The 19,557-nt window shown below is 46.3% G+C and overlaps 3 non-coding genes across 3 annotated transcripts; all 3 read right to left on the bottom strand.

The window, feature by feature from the left end:
• Positions 1 to 9,046: 9,046 nt before the first annotated feature.
• trnal-aag (transfer RNA leucine (anticodon AAG)) lies at positions 9,047 to 9,128 on the bottom strand. The gene has a single exon. It is a non-coding gene; the product is annotated as a tRNA-Leu (tRNA).
• A 2,830-nt stretch (positions 9,129 to 11,958) lies between these two features.
• On the bottom strand, positions 11,959 to 12,040 carry trnal-aag (transfer RNA leucine (anticodon AAG)). The gene has a single exon. It is a non-coding gene; the product is annotated as a tRNA-Leu (tRNA).
• A 5,716-nt stretch (positions 12,041 to 17,756) lies between these two features.
• On the bottom strand, positions 17,757 to 17,838 carry trnal-aag (transfer RNA leucine (anticodon AAG)). Its single transcript has one exon. It is a non-coding gene; the product is annotated as a tRNA-Leu (tRNA).
• Positions 17,839 to 19,557: the final 1,719 nt, after the last annotated feature.

Here is a 19,557-nt window from a genome sequence, read left to right as displayed (position 1 = left end):
ATTGGCCATAAAACAAAATAACGACGAGTGGTGCCACCGCAGGACTTTGTTTCACAACAGCAATGAAATAACAGTCGCCATTCGGTTCCAGTAAACGCTCAACTTGCCTGGGACAGCAGAGCTGTTTGCGATTTTCCACGCGGGAGGCGAACACGATCATGACAGCACAGACACCGGAAAAGTCGGCACTTTCCCACTCCACAGTTAATTGCCCGGAAAGCAAACCCATTTTTCTTCGGTTTTTAACAGAAATGCAGCAGGAGTCGAAATAGCATTTTAACAAGCTGCGACGTTGGAAACGGTCAGCAGAAATGGCAGCGGTGGGATTCGAACACTCACCTCTGTCGAGACTGGAACCTTAATCCAGCGCCTTAGACCGCTCGGCCACACTACCAGCCAGCCGCTCCGCCCCATTTTCTTGCACTTCCAATTGTGCTCCTGCATAACAACCGATGCAAAGCCACGTGAAAAGGGTTCCATGATCCCTCTCCGACTCGCACAACTGCTGGGATGTGCCCGTCTACAATATCAATTTCGCAGCAGATAATGATAGCCCATCAATCCAGACAACTATCAATGGCAAGCTGAGTCTATCTTCTCAGCATCTTTTCAACTACAAACGTATCTGTGAGTGAGTGAGAACATACGATCGGTTATGATTTGGTCAAATTACCATGAGCTGCTTGACATTACTGCAATTTCGATTCTTGCTTTGCTGAATGATTTTACCCATTGCTCGAAACAGGACAACTTTCACGTTTACACGGAACATGAAACACACCGGACTACAGGGAAAATGCACAAAGCTGAGCAGGCCGTGTTCCACATCATACCGCGCAGCATAGTTACAGTCACTGTGTCTGTTTTGCAGAATAAGAGTCCCAAAGAATATTCTCCACCCTAAAACCGGAGGTAGCATTACAATCCGTGAACGACAGATCGCATTGTGAGGATGCTCTGACCTCGGAGCCAGTTCGAGATGACACTTTCCTTGCCTTTTTGCCTTAACCGTGCAATTCGCTGCAGAGATGTTCACACCTGGATATGAGCCACATGGATACCAACTGAGTCGACGAGAAGCGACTCAATAAATTTTGCTAAACTCCACGGTGCTTATTAGAAATGCAGTTTCTGTTCACATCAATCTAAAAGGCAGTTTCTGAACATAGTAACAGAAGTCAAAAGGTAATTAGCTCACCCCACCCCCACTCCGGAAGAGGTGCTAACTGCCCTTGAGTGCTTTTTTGTTCTCGATGTGAAGAGCTCTCACGCCTGAGTCACCTTCACACGTCTCTGGTTGCTGAGTGAATCACAAAGAAGGAATTTCACCAGAGCTGCAACTGCCTCACTTCCCCACTCGCCCTCCCAGTTTACATTTTCCTGCTCGTCAGTGATTTAAAGAAAACCAAATGGATGCGATGTCATTCTGTAGCCTCTCTGTCGATTCCTCCGTTTCAGTTCCAACGTGGTTAGATCTCGGGGCGCTATCAAAGCACAGGTCCAGAAGTTCCTCTGAGAGTGTAATTTCTTTCATTGCTGTTGCTAATTGAATGAGCCACTAACGTGCGAACTGCTCCAAAACATGATTCAGGACCTCTGGTAACAACTCACGCACGTTGAATAACGACAGACAGCTTCCAAATGATGTCCTTCATAGACGACTTTGGGGGTACATTTGACAGACACACTAGTTCAGGAATCCGCGGTGCGCTGTGACACCAGCGCATCAGCTTCTTCCCTGTCTTGGAAACGGGCCGCCTGCGCAAGGAATGCAAGTGCGGTACTGCTTTTCGTGGAAGGATCAGAAGGCGATAACTACACTCTCAAACAGAATGGCATATGATCACAATCAGGTTGGAGAAAAACTTTACAATGCTTTGCACAGTAATTAAATCGAGTTGCATTACATTTCACTACGAGAGCAGATTTGTTCAAGCAAATTCGAAGGCAGGTTTGCAGATGGGAAAGCAAGCAAGAAAACTCCGCTCCTGTCCATGTAAAATGCTGCAGTTGAAGAACAAAGCAGTTTCTGCCCAGTTTCGAACTGGGGACCTTTCGCGCGTAAGGCGAACGTGCTGACCACTATACTACAGAAACAAGGCGCAGTCGCCACTGCTAGGGCTCAGTGGCACCCAGCGCTGAAAGTTGAAGCCATTTTACCTTTCACCTTTCTGTTTCCAATCGCTCGTTGTTTAATGGGACTTCTTTAATTTTGGCTATGTGGTGAGCATGGACGAGATACACCGAAGTATCTGTTTCCACGCGGTGTGCGCCAATAACATTGTGTTGCTTACACCGGCTGTAAAGGATTACTTTTTAGCGGAGCTTGCCGTCGCAATCTGTGGCACAATCATTTAGTCTGTTCGACTGCTCACGGGAAAGGTAGCGTTGTAAGACACTGCAGAAACGAACGACTTCCTCACTTTTGCTCCGACTGACCATACTCTTTGAAATTTTCCCAGATTCTCAGTTGAGGATTTTTGCAGCTGGAAGTTACATCAGAAACCCTGTTAATTCGTAATGTATTGAGCGAATCGCAAAACAGAAAGCATTTAACATGGAACACACACAAAACTGGCAAACCAAATGCATTTTCAGACACAGCGAGCATGAATGCAAAATGTGAGACAGGCCGGGGGCATGAGTCATTAAGTAATCTCACAACTAACAACAGGGCAATTCCAAACTGCTCTTTCAAACATACTGGAGCCTGAGTGCACCACCACTTCCCAGACAATGCTGAAAAGAGAGAAAGAAAGAATACAATAAGAATGGGCCATAAAAAGTGAATTTCACCAATCACAGTCTCGATTAGGTTACCTTTCCCTTCCGATGTCTCCAGGACAGAAATGAAGGAAATGGGAGAAATTCAATAACATGTGACATCGCAATTCATTGGAACGATTTTCCCATTGGCCATAAAACAAAATAACGACGAGTGGTGCCACCGCAGGACTTTGTTTCACAACAGCAATGAAATAACAGTCGCCATTCGGTTCCAGTAAACGCTCAACTTGCCTGGGACAGCAGAGCTGTTTGCGATTTTCCACGCGGGAGGCGAACACGATCATGACAGCACAGACACCGGAAAAGTCGGCACTTTCCCACTCCACAGTTAATTGCCCGGAAAGCAAACCCATTTTTCTTCGGTTTTTAACAGAAATGCAGCAGGAGTCGAAATAGCATTTTAACAAGCTGCGACGTTGGAAACGGTCAGCAGAAATGGCAGCGGTGGGATTCGAACACTCACCTCTGTCGAGACTGGAACCTTAATCCAGCGCCTTAGACCGCTCGGCCACACTACCAGCCAGCCGCTCCGCCCCATTTTCTTGCACTTCCAATTGTGCTCCTGCATAACAACCGATGCAAAGCCACGTGAAAAGGGTTCCATGATCCCTCTCCGACTCGCACAACTGCTGGGATGTGCCCGTCTACAATATCAATTTCGCAGCAGATAATGATAGCCCATCAATCCAGACAACTATCAATGGCAAGCTGAGTCTATCTTCTCAGCATCTTTTCAACTACAAACGTATCTGTGAGTGAGTGAGAACATACGATCGGTTATGATTTGGTCAAATTACCATGAGCTGCTTGACATTACTGCAATTTCGATTCTTGCTTTGCTGAATGATTTTACCCATTGCTCGAAACAGGACAACTTTCACGTTTACACGGAACATGAAACACACCGGACTACAGGGAAAATGCACAAAGCTGAGCAGGCCGTGTTCCACATCATACCGCGCAGCATAGTTACAGTCACTGTGTCTGTTTTGCAGAATAAGAGTCCCAAAGAATATTCTCCACCCTAAAACCGGAGGTAGCATTACAATCCGTGAACGACAGATCGCATTGTGAGGATGCTCTGACCTCGGAGCCAGTTCGAGATGACACTTTCCTTGCCTTTTTGCCTTAACCGTGCAATTCGCTGCAGAGATGTTCACACCTGGATATGAGCCACATGGATACCAACTGAGTCGACGAGAAGCGACTCAATAAATTTTGCTAAACTCCACGGTGCTTATTAGAAATGCAGTTTCTGTTCACATCAATCTAAAAGGCAGTTTCTGAACATAGTAACAGAAGTCAAAAGGTAATTAGCTCACCCCACCCCCACTCCGGAAGAGGTGCTAACTGCCCTTGAGTGCTTTTTTGTTCTCGATGTGAAGAGCTCTCACGCCTGAGTCACCTTCACACGTCTCTGGTTGCTGAGTGAATCACAAAGAAGGAATTTCACCAGAGCTGCAACTGCCTCACTTCCCCACTCGCCCTCCCAGTTTACATTTTCCTGCTCGTCAGTGATTTAAAGAAAACCAAATGGATGCGATGTCATTCTGTAGCCTCTCTGTCGATTCCTCCGTTTCAGTTCCAACGTGGTTAGATCTCGGGGCGCTATCAAAGCACAGGTCCAGAAGTTCCTCTGAGAGTGTAATTTCTTTCATTGCTGTTGCTAATTGAATGAGCCACTAACGTGCGAACTGCTCCAAAACATGATTCAGGACCTCTGGTAACAACTCACGCACGTTGAATAACGACAGACAGCTTCCAAATGATGTCCTTCATAGACGACTTTGGGGGTACATTTGACAGACACACTAGTTCAGGAATCCGCGGTGCGCTGTGACACCAGCGCATCAGCTTCTTCCCTGTCTTGGAAACGGGCCACCTGCGCAAGGAATGCAAGTGCGGTACTGCTTTTCGTGGAAGGATCAGAAGGCGAAAACTACACTCTCAAACAGAATGGCATATGATCACAATCAGGTTGGAGAAAAACTTTACAATGCTTTGCACAGTAATTAAATCGAGTTGCATTACATTTCACTACGAGAGCAGATTTGTTCAAGCAAATTCGAAGGCAGGTTTGCAGATGGGAAAGCAAGCAAGAAAACTCCGCTCCTGTCCATGTAAAATGCTGCAGTTGAAGAACAAAGCAGTTTCTGCCCAGTTTCGAACTGGGGACCTTTCGCGCGTAAGGCGAACATGCTGACCACTATACTACAGAAACAAGGCGCAGTCGCCACTGCTAGTGCTCAGTGGCACCCAGCGCTGAAAGTTGAAGCCATTTTACCTTTCACCTTTCTGTTTCCAATCGCTCGTTGTTTAATGGGACTTCTTTAATTTTGGCTATGTGGTGAGCATGGACGAGATACACCGAAGTATCTGTTTCCACGCGGTGTGCGCCAATAACATTGTGTTGCTTACACCGGCTGTAAAGGATTACTTTTTAGCGGAGCTTGCCGTCGCAATCTGTGGCACAATCATTTAGTCTGTTCGACTGCTCACGGGAAAGGTAGCGTTGTAAGACACTGCAGAAACGAACGACTTCCTCACTTTTGCTCCGACTGACCATACTCTTTGAAATTTTCCCAGATTCTCAGTTGAGGATTTTTGCAGCTGGAAGTTACATCAGAAACCCTGTTAATTCGTAATGTATTGAGCGAATCGCAAAACAGAAAGCATTTAACATGGAACACACACAAAACTGGCAAACCAAATGCATTTTCAGACACAGCGAGCATGAATGCAAAATGTGAGACAGGCCGGGGGCATGAGTCATTAAGTAATCTCACAACTAACAACAGGGCAATTCCAAACTGCTCTTTCAAACATACAGGAGCCTGAGTGCACCACCACTTCCCAGACAATGCTGAAAAGAGAGAAAGAAAGAATACAATAAGAATGGGCCATAAAAAGTGAATTTCACCAATCACAGTCTCGATTAGGTTACCTTTCCCTTCCGATGTCTCCAGGACAGAAATGAAGGAAATGGGAGAAATTCAATAACATGTGACATCGCAATTCATTGGAACGATTTTCCCATTGGCCATAAAACAAAATAACGACGAGTGGTGCCACCGCAGGACTTTGTTTCACAACAGCAATGAAATAACAGTCGCCATTCGGTTCCAGTAAACGCTCAACTTGCCTGGCACAGCAGAGCTGTTTGCGATTTTCCACGCGGGAGGCGAACACGATCATGACAGCACAGACACCGGAAAAGTCGGCACTTTCCCACTCCACAGTTAATTGCCCGGAAAGCAAACCCATTTTTCTTCGGTTTTTAACAGAAATGCAGCAGGAGTCGAAATAGCATTTTAACAAGCTGCGACGTTGGAAACGGTCAGCAGAAATGGCAGCGGTGGGATTCGAACACTCACCTCTGTCGAGACTGGAACCTTAATCCAGCGCCTTAGACCGCTCGGCCACACTACCAGCCAGCCGCTCCGCCCCATTTTCTTGCACTTCCAATTGTGCTCCTGCATAACAACCGATGCAAAGCCACGTGAAAAGGGTTCCATGATCCCTCTCCGACTCGCACAACTGCTGGGATGTGCCCGTCTACAATATCAATTTCGCAGCAGATAATGATAGCCCATCAATCCAGACAACTATCAATGGCAAGCTGAGTCTATCTTCTCAGCATCTTTTCAACTACAAACGTATCTGTGAGTGAGTGAGAACATACGACCGGTTATGATTTGTTCAAATTACCATGAGCTGCTTGACATTACTGCAATTTCGATTCTTGCTTTGCTGAATGATTTTACCCATTGCTCGAAACAGGACAACTTTCACGTTTACACGGAACATGAAACACACCGGACTACAGGGAAAATGCACAAAGCTGAGCAGGCCGTGTTCCACATCATACCGCGCAGCATAGTTACAGTCACTGTGTCTGTTTTGCAGAATAAGAGTCCCAAAGAATATTCTCCACCCTAAAACCGGAGGTAGCATTACAATCCGTGAACGACAGATCGCATTGTGAGGATGCTCTGACCTCGGAGCCAGTTCGAGATGACACTTTCCTTGCCTTTTTGCCTTAACCGTGCAATTCGCTGCAGAGATGTTCACACCTGGATATGAGCCACATGGATACCAACTGAGTCGACGAGAAGCGACTCAATAAATTTTGCTAAACTCCACGGTGCTTATTAGACATGCAGTTTCTGTTCACATCAATCTAAAAGGCAGTTTCTGAACATAGTAACAGAAGTCAAAAGATAATTAGCTCACCCCACCCCCACTCCGGAAGAGGTGCTAACTGCCCTTGAGTGCTTTTTTGTTCTCGATGTGAAGAGCTCTCACGCCTGAGTCACCTTCACACGTCTCTGGTTGCTGAGTGAATCACAAAGAAGGAATTTCACCAGAGCTGCAACTGCCTCACTTCCCCACTCGCCCTCCCAGTTTACATTTTCCTGCTCGTCAGTGATTTAAAGAAAACCAAATGGATGCGATGTCATTCTGTAGCCTCTCTGTCGATTCCTCCGTTTCAGTTCCAACGTGGTTAGATCTCGGGGCGCTATCAAAGCACAGGTCCAGAGGTTCCTCTGAGAGTGTAATTTCTTTCATTGCTGTTGCTAATTGAATGAGCCACGAACGTGCGAACTGCTCCAAAACATGATTCAGGACCTCTGGTAACAACTCACGCACGTTGAATAACGACAGACAGCTTCCAAATGATGTCCTTCATAGACGACTTTGGGGGTACATTTGACAGACACACTAGTTCAGGAATCCGCGGTGCGCTGTGACACCAGCGCATCAGCTTCTTCCCTGTCTTGGAAACGGGCCGCCTGCGCAAGGAATGCAAGTGCGGTACTGCTTTTCGTGGAAGGATCAGAAGGCGATAACTACACTCTCAAACAGAATGGCATATGATCACAATCAGGTTGGAGAAAAACTTTACAATGCTTTGCACAGTAATTAAATCGAGTTGCATTACATTTCACTACGAGAGCAGATTTGTTCAAGCAAATTCGAAGGCAGGTTTGCAGATGGGAAAGCAAGCAAGAAAACTCCGCTCCTGTCCATGTAAAATGCTGCACTTGAAGAACAAAGCAGTTTCTGCTCAGTTTCGAACTGGGGACCTTTCGCGCGTAAGGCGAACGTGATGACCACTACACTACAGAAACAAGGCGCAGTCGCCACTGCTAGGGCTCAGTGGCACCCAGCGCTGAAAGTTGAAGCCATTTTACCTTTCACCTTTCTGTTTCCAATCGCTCGTTGTTTAATGGGACTTCTTTAATTTTGGCTATGTGGTGAGCATGGACGAGATACACCGAAGTATCTGTTTCCACGCGGTGTGCGCCAATAACATTGTGTTGCTTACACCGGCTGTAAAGGATTACTTTTTAGCGGAGCTTGCCGTCGCAATCTGTGGCACAATCATTTAGTCTGTTCGACTGCTCACGGGAAAGGTAGCGTTGTAAGACACTGCAGAATCGAACGACTTCCTTACTTTTGCTCCGACTGACCATACTCCGGGAAATTTTCCCAGATTCTCAGTTGAGGATTTTTGCAGCTGGAAGTTACCTCAGAAACCCTGTTAATTCGTAATGTATTGAGCGAATCGCAAAACAGAAAGCATTTAACACGGAACACAAACAAAACTGGCAAACCAAATGCATTTTCAGACACAGCGAGCATGAATGCAAAATGTGAGACAGGCCGGGGGCATGAGTCATAAAGTAATCTCCCAACTAACAACAGGGCAATTCCAAACTGCTCTTTCAAATATACTGGTGCCTGAGTGCACCACCACTTCCCAGACAATGCTGAAAAGAGAGAAAGAAAGAATACAATAAGAATGGGCCATAAAAAAGTGAATTTCACCAATCACGGACTCGATTAGATTACCTTTCCCTTCCGATGTCCGCAGGACGGAAATGAAGGAAATGGGAGAAATTCAATAACATGTGACATCGCAATTCATTGGAACGATTTTCCCATTGGCCATAAAACAAAATAACGACGAGTCGTGCCACCGCAGGACTTTGTTTCACAACAGCAATGAAATCACAGTCGCCATTCGGTTCCAGTAAACGCTCAACTTGCCTGGGACAGCAGAGCTGTTTGCGATTTTCCACGCGGGAGGCGAACACGATCATGACAGCACAGACACCGGAAAAGTCGGCACTTTCCCACACCACAGTTAATTGCCCGGGAAGCAAACCCAATTTTCTTCGGTTTTAAACAGAAATGCAGCAGGAGTCGAAACAGCATTTTAACAAGCTGCGACGTTGGAAACGATCAGCAGAAATGGCAGCGGTGGGATTCGAACCCACGCCTCTGTCGAGACTGGAGCCTTAATCCAGCGCCTTAGACCGCTCGGCCACACTACCAGCCAGCCGCGCCGCCCCATTTTCTTGCACTTCCAATTGTGCTCCTGCATAACAACCGATGCAAAGCCACGTGAAAAGGGTTCCATGATCCCTCTCCGACTCGCACAACTGCTAGGATGTGCCCGTCTACAATATCAATTTCGCAGCAGATAATGATAGCCCATCAATCCAGACAACTATCAATGGCAAGCTGTGTCTATCTTCTCAGAATCTTTTCAACTACAAACGTATCTGTGAGTGAGTGAGAACATACGATCGGTTATGATTTGGTCAAATTACCATGAGCTGCTTGACATTACTGCAATTTCGATTCTTGCTTTGCTGAATGATTTTACCCATTGCTCGAAACAGGACAACTTTCACGTTAACACGGAACATGAAACACACCGGACTACAGGGAAAATGCACAAAGCTGAGCAGGCCGTGTTCCAAATCATACCGCGCAGCACAGTTACAGTCACTGTGTCTGTTTTGCAGAATAAGAGTCCCAAAGAATATTCTCCACCCTAAAACCGGAGGTAGCATTACAATCCGTGAACGACAGATCGCATTGTGAGGATGCTCTGACCTCGGAGCCAGTTCGAGATGACACTTTCCTTGCCTTTTTGCCTTAACCGTGCAATTCGCTGCAGAGATGTTCACACCTGGATATGAGCCACATAGATACCAACTGAGTCGACGAGAAGCGACTCAATAAATTTTGCTAAACTCCACGGTGCTTATTAGACATGCAGTTTCTGTTCACATCAATCTAAAAGGCAGTTTCTGAACATAGTAACAGAAGTCAAAAGGTAATTAGCTCACCCCACCCCCACTCCGGAAGAGGTGCTAACTGCCCTTGAGTGCTTTTTTGTTCTCGATGCGAAGAGCTCTCACGCCTGAGTCACCTTCACACGTCTCTGGTTGCTGAGTGAATCACAAAGAAGGAATTTCACCAGAGCTGCAACTGCCTCACTTCCCCACTCGCCCTCCCAGTTTACATTTTCCTGCTCGTCAGTGATTTAAAGAAAACCAAATGGATGCGACGTCATTCTTTAGCCTCTCTGTCGATTCCTCCGTTTCAGTTCCAACGTGGTTAGATCTCGGGTCGCTATCAAAGCACAGGTCCAGAGGTTCCTCTGAGAGTGTAATTTCTTTCATTGCTGTTACTAATTGAATGAGCCACGAACGTGCGAACTGCTCCAAAACATGATTCAGGACCTCTGGTAACAACTCACGCACGTTGAATAACGACAGACAGCTTCCAAATGATATCCTTCATAGACGACTTTGGGGGTACATTTGACAGACACACTAGTTCAGGAATCCGCGGTGCGCTGTGACACCAGCGCATCAGCTTCTTCCCTGTCTTGGAAACGGGCCGCCTGCGCAAGGAATGCAAGTGCGGTACTGCTTTTCGTGGAAGGATCAGAAGGCGATAACTACACTCTCAAACAGAATGGCATATGATCACAATCAGGTTGGAGAAAAACTTTACAATGCTTTGCACAGTAATTAAATCGAGTTGCATTACATTTCACTACGAGAGCAGATTTGTTCAAGCAAATTCGAAGGCAGGTTTGCAGATGGGAAAGCAAGCAAGAAAACTCCGCTCCTGTCCATGTAAAAGGCTGCAGTTGAAGAACAAAGCAGTTTCTACCCAGTTTCGAACTGGGGACCTTTCGCGCGTAAGGCGAACGTGATGACCACTACACTACAGAAACAAGACGCAGTCGCCACTGCTAGGGCTCAGTGGCACCCAGCGCTGAAAGTTGAAGCCATTTTACCTTTCACCTTTCTGTTTCCAATCGCTCGTTGTTTCATGGGACTTCTTTAATTTTGGCTATGTGGTGAGCATGGACGAGATACACCGAAGTATCTGTTTCCACGCGGTGTGCGCCAATAACATTGTGTTGCTTACACCGGCTGTAAAGGATTACTTTTTAGCGGAGCTTGTCGTCGCAATCTGTGGCACAATCATTTAGTCTGTTCGACTGCTCACGGGAAAGGTAGCGTTGTAAGACACTGCAGAAACGAACGACTTCCTTACTTTTGCTCCGACTGACCATACTCCGGGAAATTTTCCCAGATTCTCAGTTGAGGATTTTTGCAGCTGGAAGTTACCTCAGAAACCCTGTTAATTCGTAATGTATTGAGCGAATCGCAAAACAGAAAGCATTTAACACGGAACACAAACAAAACTGGCAAACCAAATGCATTTTCAGACACAGCGAGCATGAATGCAAAATGTGAGACAGGCCGGGGTCATGAGTCATAAAGTAATCTCACAACTAACAACAGGGCAATTCCAAACTGCTCTTTCAAACATACTGGAGCCTGAGTGCACCACCACTTCCCAGACAATGCTGAAAAGAGAGAAAGAAAGAATACAATAAGAATGGGCCATAAAAAAGTGAATTTCACCAATCACAGACTCGATTAGATTACCTTTCCCTTCCGATGTCCGCAGGACGGAAATGAAGGAAATGGGAGAAATTCAATAACATGTGACATCGCAATTCATTGGAACGATTTTCCCATTGGCCATAAAACAAAATAACGACGAGTCGTGCCACCGCAGGACTTTGTTTCACAACAGCAATGAAATCACAGTCGCCATTCGGTTCCAGTAAACGCTCAACTTGCCTGGGACAGCAGAGCTGTTTGCGATTTTCCACGCGGGAGGCGAACACGATCATGACAGCACAGACACCGGAAAAGTCGGCACTTTCCCACACCACAGTTAATTGCCCGGGAAGCAAACCCAATTATCTTCGGTTTTAAACAGAAATGCAGCAGAAGTCGAAACAGCATTTTAACAAGCTGCGACGTTGGAAACCATCAGCAGAAATGGCAGCGGTGGGATTCGAACCCACGCCTCTGTCGAGACTGGAGCCTTAATCCAGCGCCTTAGACCGCTCGGCCACACTACCAGCCAGCCGCGCCGTCCCATTTTCTTGCACTTCCACTTGTGCTCCTGCATAACAACCGGTGCAAAGCCACGTGAAAAGGGTTCCACGATCCCTCTCCGACGCGCACAACTGCTGGGATGTGCCCGTCTACAATATCAATTTCGCAGCAGATAATGATAGCCCATCAATCCAGACAACTATCAATGGTATGCTGAGTCTATCTTCTCAGAATCTTTTCAACTACAAACGTATCTGTGAGTGAGTGAGAACATACGACCGGTTATGATTTGGTCAAATTACCATGAGCTGCTTGACATTACTGCAATTTCGATTCTTGCTTTGCTGAATGATTTTACCCATTGCTCGAAACAGGACAACTTTCACGTTTACACGGAACATGAAACACACCGGACTACAGGGAAAATGCACAAAGCTGAGCAGGCCGTGTTCCACATCATACCGCGCAGCAGAGTTACAGTCACTGTGTCTGTTTTGCAGAATAAGAGTCCCAAAGAATATTCTCCACCCTAAAACCGGAGGTAGCATTACAATCCGTGAACGACAGATCGCATTGTGAGGATGCTCTGACCTCGGAGCCAGTTCGAGATGACACTTTCCTTGCCTTTTTGCCTTAACCGTGCAATTCGCTGCAGAGATGTTCACACCTGGATATGAGCCACATGGATACCAACTGAGTCGACGAGAAGCGACTCAATAAATTTTGCTAAACTCCACGGTGCTTATTAGACATGCAGTTTCTGTTCACATCAATCTAAAAGGCAGTTTCTGAACATAGTAACAGAAGTCAAAAGGTAATTAGCTCACCCCACCCCCACTCCGGAAGAGGTGCTAACTGCCCTTGAGTGCTTTTTTGTTCTCGATGTGAAGAGCTCTCACGCCTGAGTCACCTTCACACGTCTCTGGTTGCTGAGTGAATCACAAAGAAGGAATTTCACCAGAGCTGCAACTGCCTCACTTCCCCACTCGCCCTCCCAGTTTACATTTTCCTGCTCGTCAGTGATTTAAAGAAAACCAAATGGATGCGATGTCATTCTGTAGCCTCTCTGTCGATTCCTCCGTTTCAGTTCCAACGTGGTTAGATCTCGGGGCGCTATCAAAGCACAGGTCCAGAGGTTCCTCTGAGAGTGTAATTTCTTTCATTGCTAATTGAATGAGCCACTAACGTGCGAACTGCTCCAAAACATGATTCAGGACCTCTGGTAACAACTCACGCACGTTGAATAACGACAGACAGCTTCCAAATGATGTCCTTCATAGACGACTTTGGGGGTACATTTGACAGACACACTAGTTCAGGAATCCGCGGTGCGCTGTGACACCAGCGCATCAGCTTCTTCCCTGTCTTGGAAACGGGCCGCCTGCGCAAGGAATGCAAGTGCGGTACTGCTTTTCGTGGAAGGATCAGAAGGCGATAACTACACTCTCAAACAGAATGGCATATGATCACAATCAGGTTGGAGAAAAACTTTACAATGCTTTGCACAGTAATTAAATCGAGTTGCATTACATTTCACTACGAGAGCAGATTTGTTCAAGCAAATTCGAAGGCAGGTTTGCAGATGGGAAAGCAAGCAAGAAAACTCCGCTCCTGTCCATGTAAAATGCGGCACTTGAAGAACAAAGCAGTTTCTGCTCAGTTTCGAACTGGGGACCTTTCGCGCGTAAGGCGAACGTGATGACCACTACACTACAGAAACAAGGCGCAGTCGCCACTGCTTGGGTTCAGTGGCACCCAGCGCTGAAAGTTGAAGCCATTTTACCTTTCACCTTTCTGTTTCCAATCGCTCGTTGTTTAATGGGACTTCTTTAATTTTGGCTATGTGGTGAGCATGGACGAGATACACCGAAGTATCTGTTTCCACGCGGTGTGCGCCAATAACATTGTGTTGCTTACACCGGCTGTAAAGGATTACTTTTTAGCGGAGCTTGCCGTCGCAATCTGTGGCACAATCATTTAGTCTGTTCGACTGCTCACGGGAAAGGTAGCGTTGTAAGACACTGCAGAAACGAACGACTTCCTTACTTTTGCTCCGACTGACCATACTCCGGGAAATTTTCCCAGATTCTCAGTTGAGGATTTTTGCAGCTGGAAGTTACCTCAGAAACCCTGTTAATTCGTAATGTATTGAGCGAACCGCAAAACAGAAAGCATTTAACACGGAACACAAACAAAACTGGCAAACCAAATGCATTTTCAGACACAGCGAGCATGAATGCAAAATGTGAGACAGGCCGGGGTCATGAGTCATAAAGTAATCTCACAACTAACAACAGGGCAATTCCAAACTGCTCTTTCAAACATACTGAGTGCACCACCACTTCCCAGACAATGCTGAAAAGAGAGAAAGAAAGAATACAATAAGAATGGGCCATAAAAAAGTGAATTTCACCAATCACAGACTCGATTAGATTACCTTTCCCTTCCGATGTCCGCAGGACAGAAATGAAGGAAATGGGAGAAATTCAATAACATGTGACATCGCAATTCATTGGAACGATTTTCCCATTGGCCATAAAACAAAATAACGACGAGTCGTGCCACCGCAGGACTTTGTTTCACAACAGCAATGAAATCACATTCGCCATTCGGTTCCAGTAAACGCTCAACTTGCCTGGGACAGCAGAGCTGTTTGCGATTTTCCACGCGGGAGGCGAACACGATCATGACAGCACAGACACCGGAAAAGTCGGCACTTTCCCACACCACAGTTAATTGCCCGGGAAGCAAACCCAATTATCTTCGGTTTTAAACAGAAATGCAGCAGGAGTCGAAACAGCATTTTAACAAGCTGCGACGTTGGAAACGATCAGCAGAAATGGCAGCGGTGGGATTCGAACCCACGCTTCTGTCGAGACTGGAGCCTTAATCCAGCGCCTTAGACCGCTCGGCCACACTACCAGCCAGCCGCGCCGCCCCATTTTCTTGCACTTCCACTTGTGCTCCTGCATAACAACCGGTGCAAAGCCACGTGAAAAGGTTTCCATGATCCCTCTCCGACTCGCACAACTGCTGGGATGTGCCCGTCTACAATATAAATTTCGCAGCAGATAATGATAGCCCATCAATCCAGACAACTATCAATGGTATGCTGAGTCTATCTTCTCAGAATCTTTTCAACTACAAACGTATCTGTGAGTGAGTGAGAACATACGATCGGTTATGATTTGGTCAAATTACCATGAGCTGCTTGACATTACTGCAATTTCGATTCTTGCTTTGCTGAATGATTTTACCCATTGCTCGAAACAGGACAACTTTCACGTTTACACGGAACATGAAACACACCGGACTACAGGGAAAATGCACAAAGCTGAGCAGGCCGTGTTCCACATCATACCGCGCAGCATAGTTACAGTCACTGTGTCTGTTTTGCAGAATAAGAGTCCCAAAGAATATTCTCCACCCTAAAACCGGAGGTAGCATTACAATCCGTGAACGACAGATCGCATTGTGAGGATGCTCTGACCTCGGAGCCAGTTCGAGATGACACTTTACTTGCCTTTTTGCCTTAACCGTGCAATTCGCTGCAGAGATGTTCACACCTGGATATGAGCCACATGGATACCAACTGAGTCGACGAGAAGCGACTCAATAAATTTTGCTAAACTCCACGGTGCTTATTAGAAATACAGTTTCTGTTCACATCAATGTAAAAGGCACTTTCTGAACATAGTAACAGAAGTCAAAACGTAATTAGCTCACCCCACCCCCATTCCGGAAGAGGTGCTAACTGCCCTTGAGTGCTTTTTTGTTCTCGATGTGAAGAGCTCTCACGCCTGAGTCACCTTCACACGTCTCTGGTTGCTGAGTGAATCACAAAGAAGGAATTTCACCAGATCTGCAACTGCCTCACTTCCCCACTCGCCCTCCCAGTTTACATTTTCCTGCTCGTCAGTGATTTAAAGAAAACCAAATGGATGCGATGTCATTCTGTAGCCTCTCTGTCGATTCCTCCGTTTCAGTTCCAACGTGGTTAGATCTCGGGGCGCTATCAAAGCACAGGTCCAGAGGTTCCTCTGAGAGTGTAATTTCTTTCATTGCTAATTGAATGAGCCACTAACGTGCGAACTGCTCCAAAACATGATTCAGGACCTCTGGTAACAACTCACGCACGTTGAATAACGACAGACAGCTTCCAAATGATGTCCTTCATAGACGACTTTGGGGGTACATTTGACAGACACACTAGTTCAGGAATCCGCGGTGCGCTGTGACACCAGCGCATCAGCTTCTTCCCTGTCTTGGAAACGGGCCGCCTGCGCAAGGAATGCAAGTGCGGTACTGCTTTTCGTGGAAGGATCAGAAGGCGATAACTACACTCTCAAACAGAATGGCATATGATCACAATCAGGTTGGAGAAAAACTTTACAATGCTTTGCACAGTAATTAAATCGAGTTGCATTACATTTCACTACGAGAGCAGATTTGTTCAAGCAAATTCGAAGGCAGGTTTGCAGATGGGAAAGCAAGCAAGAAAACTCCGCTCCTGTCCATGTAAAATGCTGCACTTGAAGAACAAAGCAGTTTCTGCTCAGTTTCGAACTGGGGACCTTTCGCGCGTAAGGCGAACGTGATGACCACTACACTACAGGAACAAGGCGCAGTCGCCACTGCTAGGGTTCAGTGGCACCCAGCGCTGAAAGTTGAAGCCATTTTACCTTTCACCTTTCTGTTTCCAATCGCTCGTTGTTTAATGGGACTTCTTTAATTTTGGCTATGTGGTGAGCATGGACGAGATACACCGAAGTATCTGTTTCCACGCGGTGTGCGCCAATAACATTGTGTTGCTTACACCGGCTGTAAAGGATTACTTTTTAGCGGAGCTTGCCGTCGCAATCTGTGGCACAATCATTTAGTCTGTTCGACTGCTCACGGGAAAGGTAGCGTTGTAAGACACTGCAGAAACGAACGACTTCCTTACTTTTGCTCCGACTGACCATACTCCGGGAAATTTTCCCAGATTCTCAGTTGAGGATTTTTGCAGCTGGAAGTTACCTCAGAAACCCTGTTAATTCGTAATGTATTGAGCGAATCGCAAAACAGAAAGCATTTAACACGGAACACAAACAAAACTGGCAAACCAAATGCATTTTCAGACACAGCGAGCATGAATGCAAAATGTGAGACAGGCCGGGGTCATGAGTCATAAAGTAATCTCACAACTAACAACAGGGCAATTCCAAACTGCTCTTTCAAACATACTGAGTGCACCACCACTTCCCAGACAATGCTGAAAAGAGAGAAAGAAAGAATACAATAAGAATGGGCCATAAAAAAGTGAATTTCACCAATCACAGACTCGATTAGATTACCTTTCCCTTCCGATGTCCGCAGGACGGAAATGAAGGAAATGGGAGAAATTCAATAACATGTGACATCGCAATTCATTGGAACGATTTTCCCATTGGCCATAAAACAAAATAACGACGAGTCGTGCCACCGCAGGACTTTGTTTCACAACAGCAATGAAATCACAGTCGCCATTCGGTTCCAGTAAACGCTCAACTTGCCTGGGACAGCAGAGCTGTTTGCGATTTTCCACGCGGGAGGCGAACACGATCATGACAGCACAGACACCGGAAAAGTCGGCACTTTCCCACACCACAGTTAATTGCCCGGGAAGCAAACCCAATTATCTACGGTTTTAAACAGAAATGCAGCAGAAGTCGAAACAGCATTTTAACAAGCTGCGACGTTGGAAACGATCAGCAGAAATGGCAGCGGTGGGATTCGAACCCACGCCTCTGTCGAGACTGGAGCCTTAATCCAGCGCCTTAGACCGCTCGGCCACACTACCAGCCAGCCGCGCCGCCCCATTTTCTTGCACTTCCACTTGTGCTCCTGCATAACAACCGGTGCAAAGCCACGTGAAAAGGGTTCCATGATCCCTCTCCGACTCGCACAACTGCTGGGATGTGCCCGTCTACAATATCAATTTCGCAGCAGATAATGATAGCCCATCAATCCAGACAACTATCAATGGTATGCTGAGTCTATCTTCTCAGAATCTTTTCAACTACAAACGTATCTGTGAGTGAGTGAGAACATACGATCGGTTATGATTTGGTCAAATTACCATGAGCTGCTTGACATTACTGCAATTTCGATTCTTGCTTTGCTGAATGATTTTACCCATTGCTCGAAACAGGACAACTTTCACGTTTACACGGAACATGAAACACACCGGACTACAGGGAAAATGCACCAAGCTGAGCAGGCCGTGTTCCACATCATACCGCGCAGCATAGTTACAGTCACTGTGTCTGTTTTGCAGAATAAGAGTCCCAAAGAATATTCTCCACCCTAAAACCGGAGGTAGCATTACAATCCGTGAACGACAGATCGCATTGTGAGGATGCTCTGACCTCGGAGCCAGTTCGAGATGACACTTTCCTTGCCTTTTTGCCTTAACCGTGCAATTCGCTGCAGAGATGTTCACACCTGGATATGAGCCACATGGATACCAACTGAGTCGACGAGAAGCGACTCAATAAATTTTGCTAAACTCCACGGTGCTTATTAGAAATACAGTTTCTGTTCACATCAATGTAAAAGGCACTTTCTGAACATAGTAACAGAAGTCAAAACGTAATTAGCTCACCCCACCCCCATTCCGGAAGAGGTGCTAACTGCCCTTGAGTGCTTTTTTGTTCTCGATGTGAAGAGCTCTCACGCCTGAGTCACCTTCACACGTCTCTGGTTGCTGAGTGAATCACAAAGAAGGAATTTCACCAGATCTGCAACTGCCTCACTTCCCCACTCGCCCTCCCAGTTTACATTTTCCTGCTCGTCAGTGATTTAAAGAAAACCAAATGGATGCGATGTCATTCTGTAGCCTCTCTGTCGATTCCTCCGTTTCAGTTCCAACGTGGTTAGATCTCGGGGCGCTATCAAAGCACAGGTCCAGAGGTTCCTCTGAGAGTGTAATTTCTTTCATTGCTAATTGAATGAGCCACTAACGTGCGAACTGCTCCAAAACATGATTCAGGACCTCTGGTAACAACTCACGCACGTTGAATAACGACAGACAGCTTCCAAATGATGTCCTTCATAGACGACTTTGGGGGTACATTTGACAGACACACTAGTTCAGGAATCCGCGGTGCGCTGTGACACCAGCGCATCAGCTTCTTCCCTGTCTTGGAAACGGGCCGCCTGCGCAAGGAATGCAAGTGCGGTACTGCTTTTCGTGGAAGGATCAGAAGGCGATAACTACACTCTCAAACAGAATGGCATATGATCACAATCAGGTTGGAGAAAAACTTTACAATGCTTTGCACAGTAATTAAATCGAGTTGCATTACATTTCACTACGAGAGCAGATTTGTTCAAGCAAATTCGAAGGCAGGTTTGCAGATGGGAAAGCAAGCAAGAAAACTCCGCTCCTGTCCATGTAAAATGCTGCACTTGAAGAACAAAGCAGTTTCTGCTCAGTTTCGAACTGGGGACCTTTCGCGCGTAAGGCGAACGTGATGACCACTACACTACAGGAACAAGGCGCAGTCGCCACTGCTAG

Source organism: Chiloscyllium plagiosum, unplaced genomic scaffold (genome assembly GCF_037043375.1).
Source record: "Chiloscyllium plagiosum isolate Xiang-an unplaced genomic scaffold, Cpla_swu_hap1 HiC_scaffold_51, whole genome shotgun sequence".
NCBI lineage: Eukaryota > Metazoa > Chordata > Chondrichthyes > Orectolobiformes > Hemiscylliidae > Chiloscyllium > Chiloscyllium plagiosum.
The sequence above is the reverse complement of the archived record's forward strand: the minus strand, read 5'-3'. Positions and strand labels throughout refer to the sequence as shown.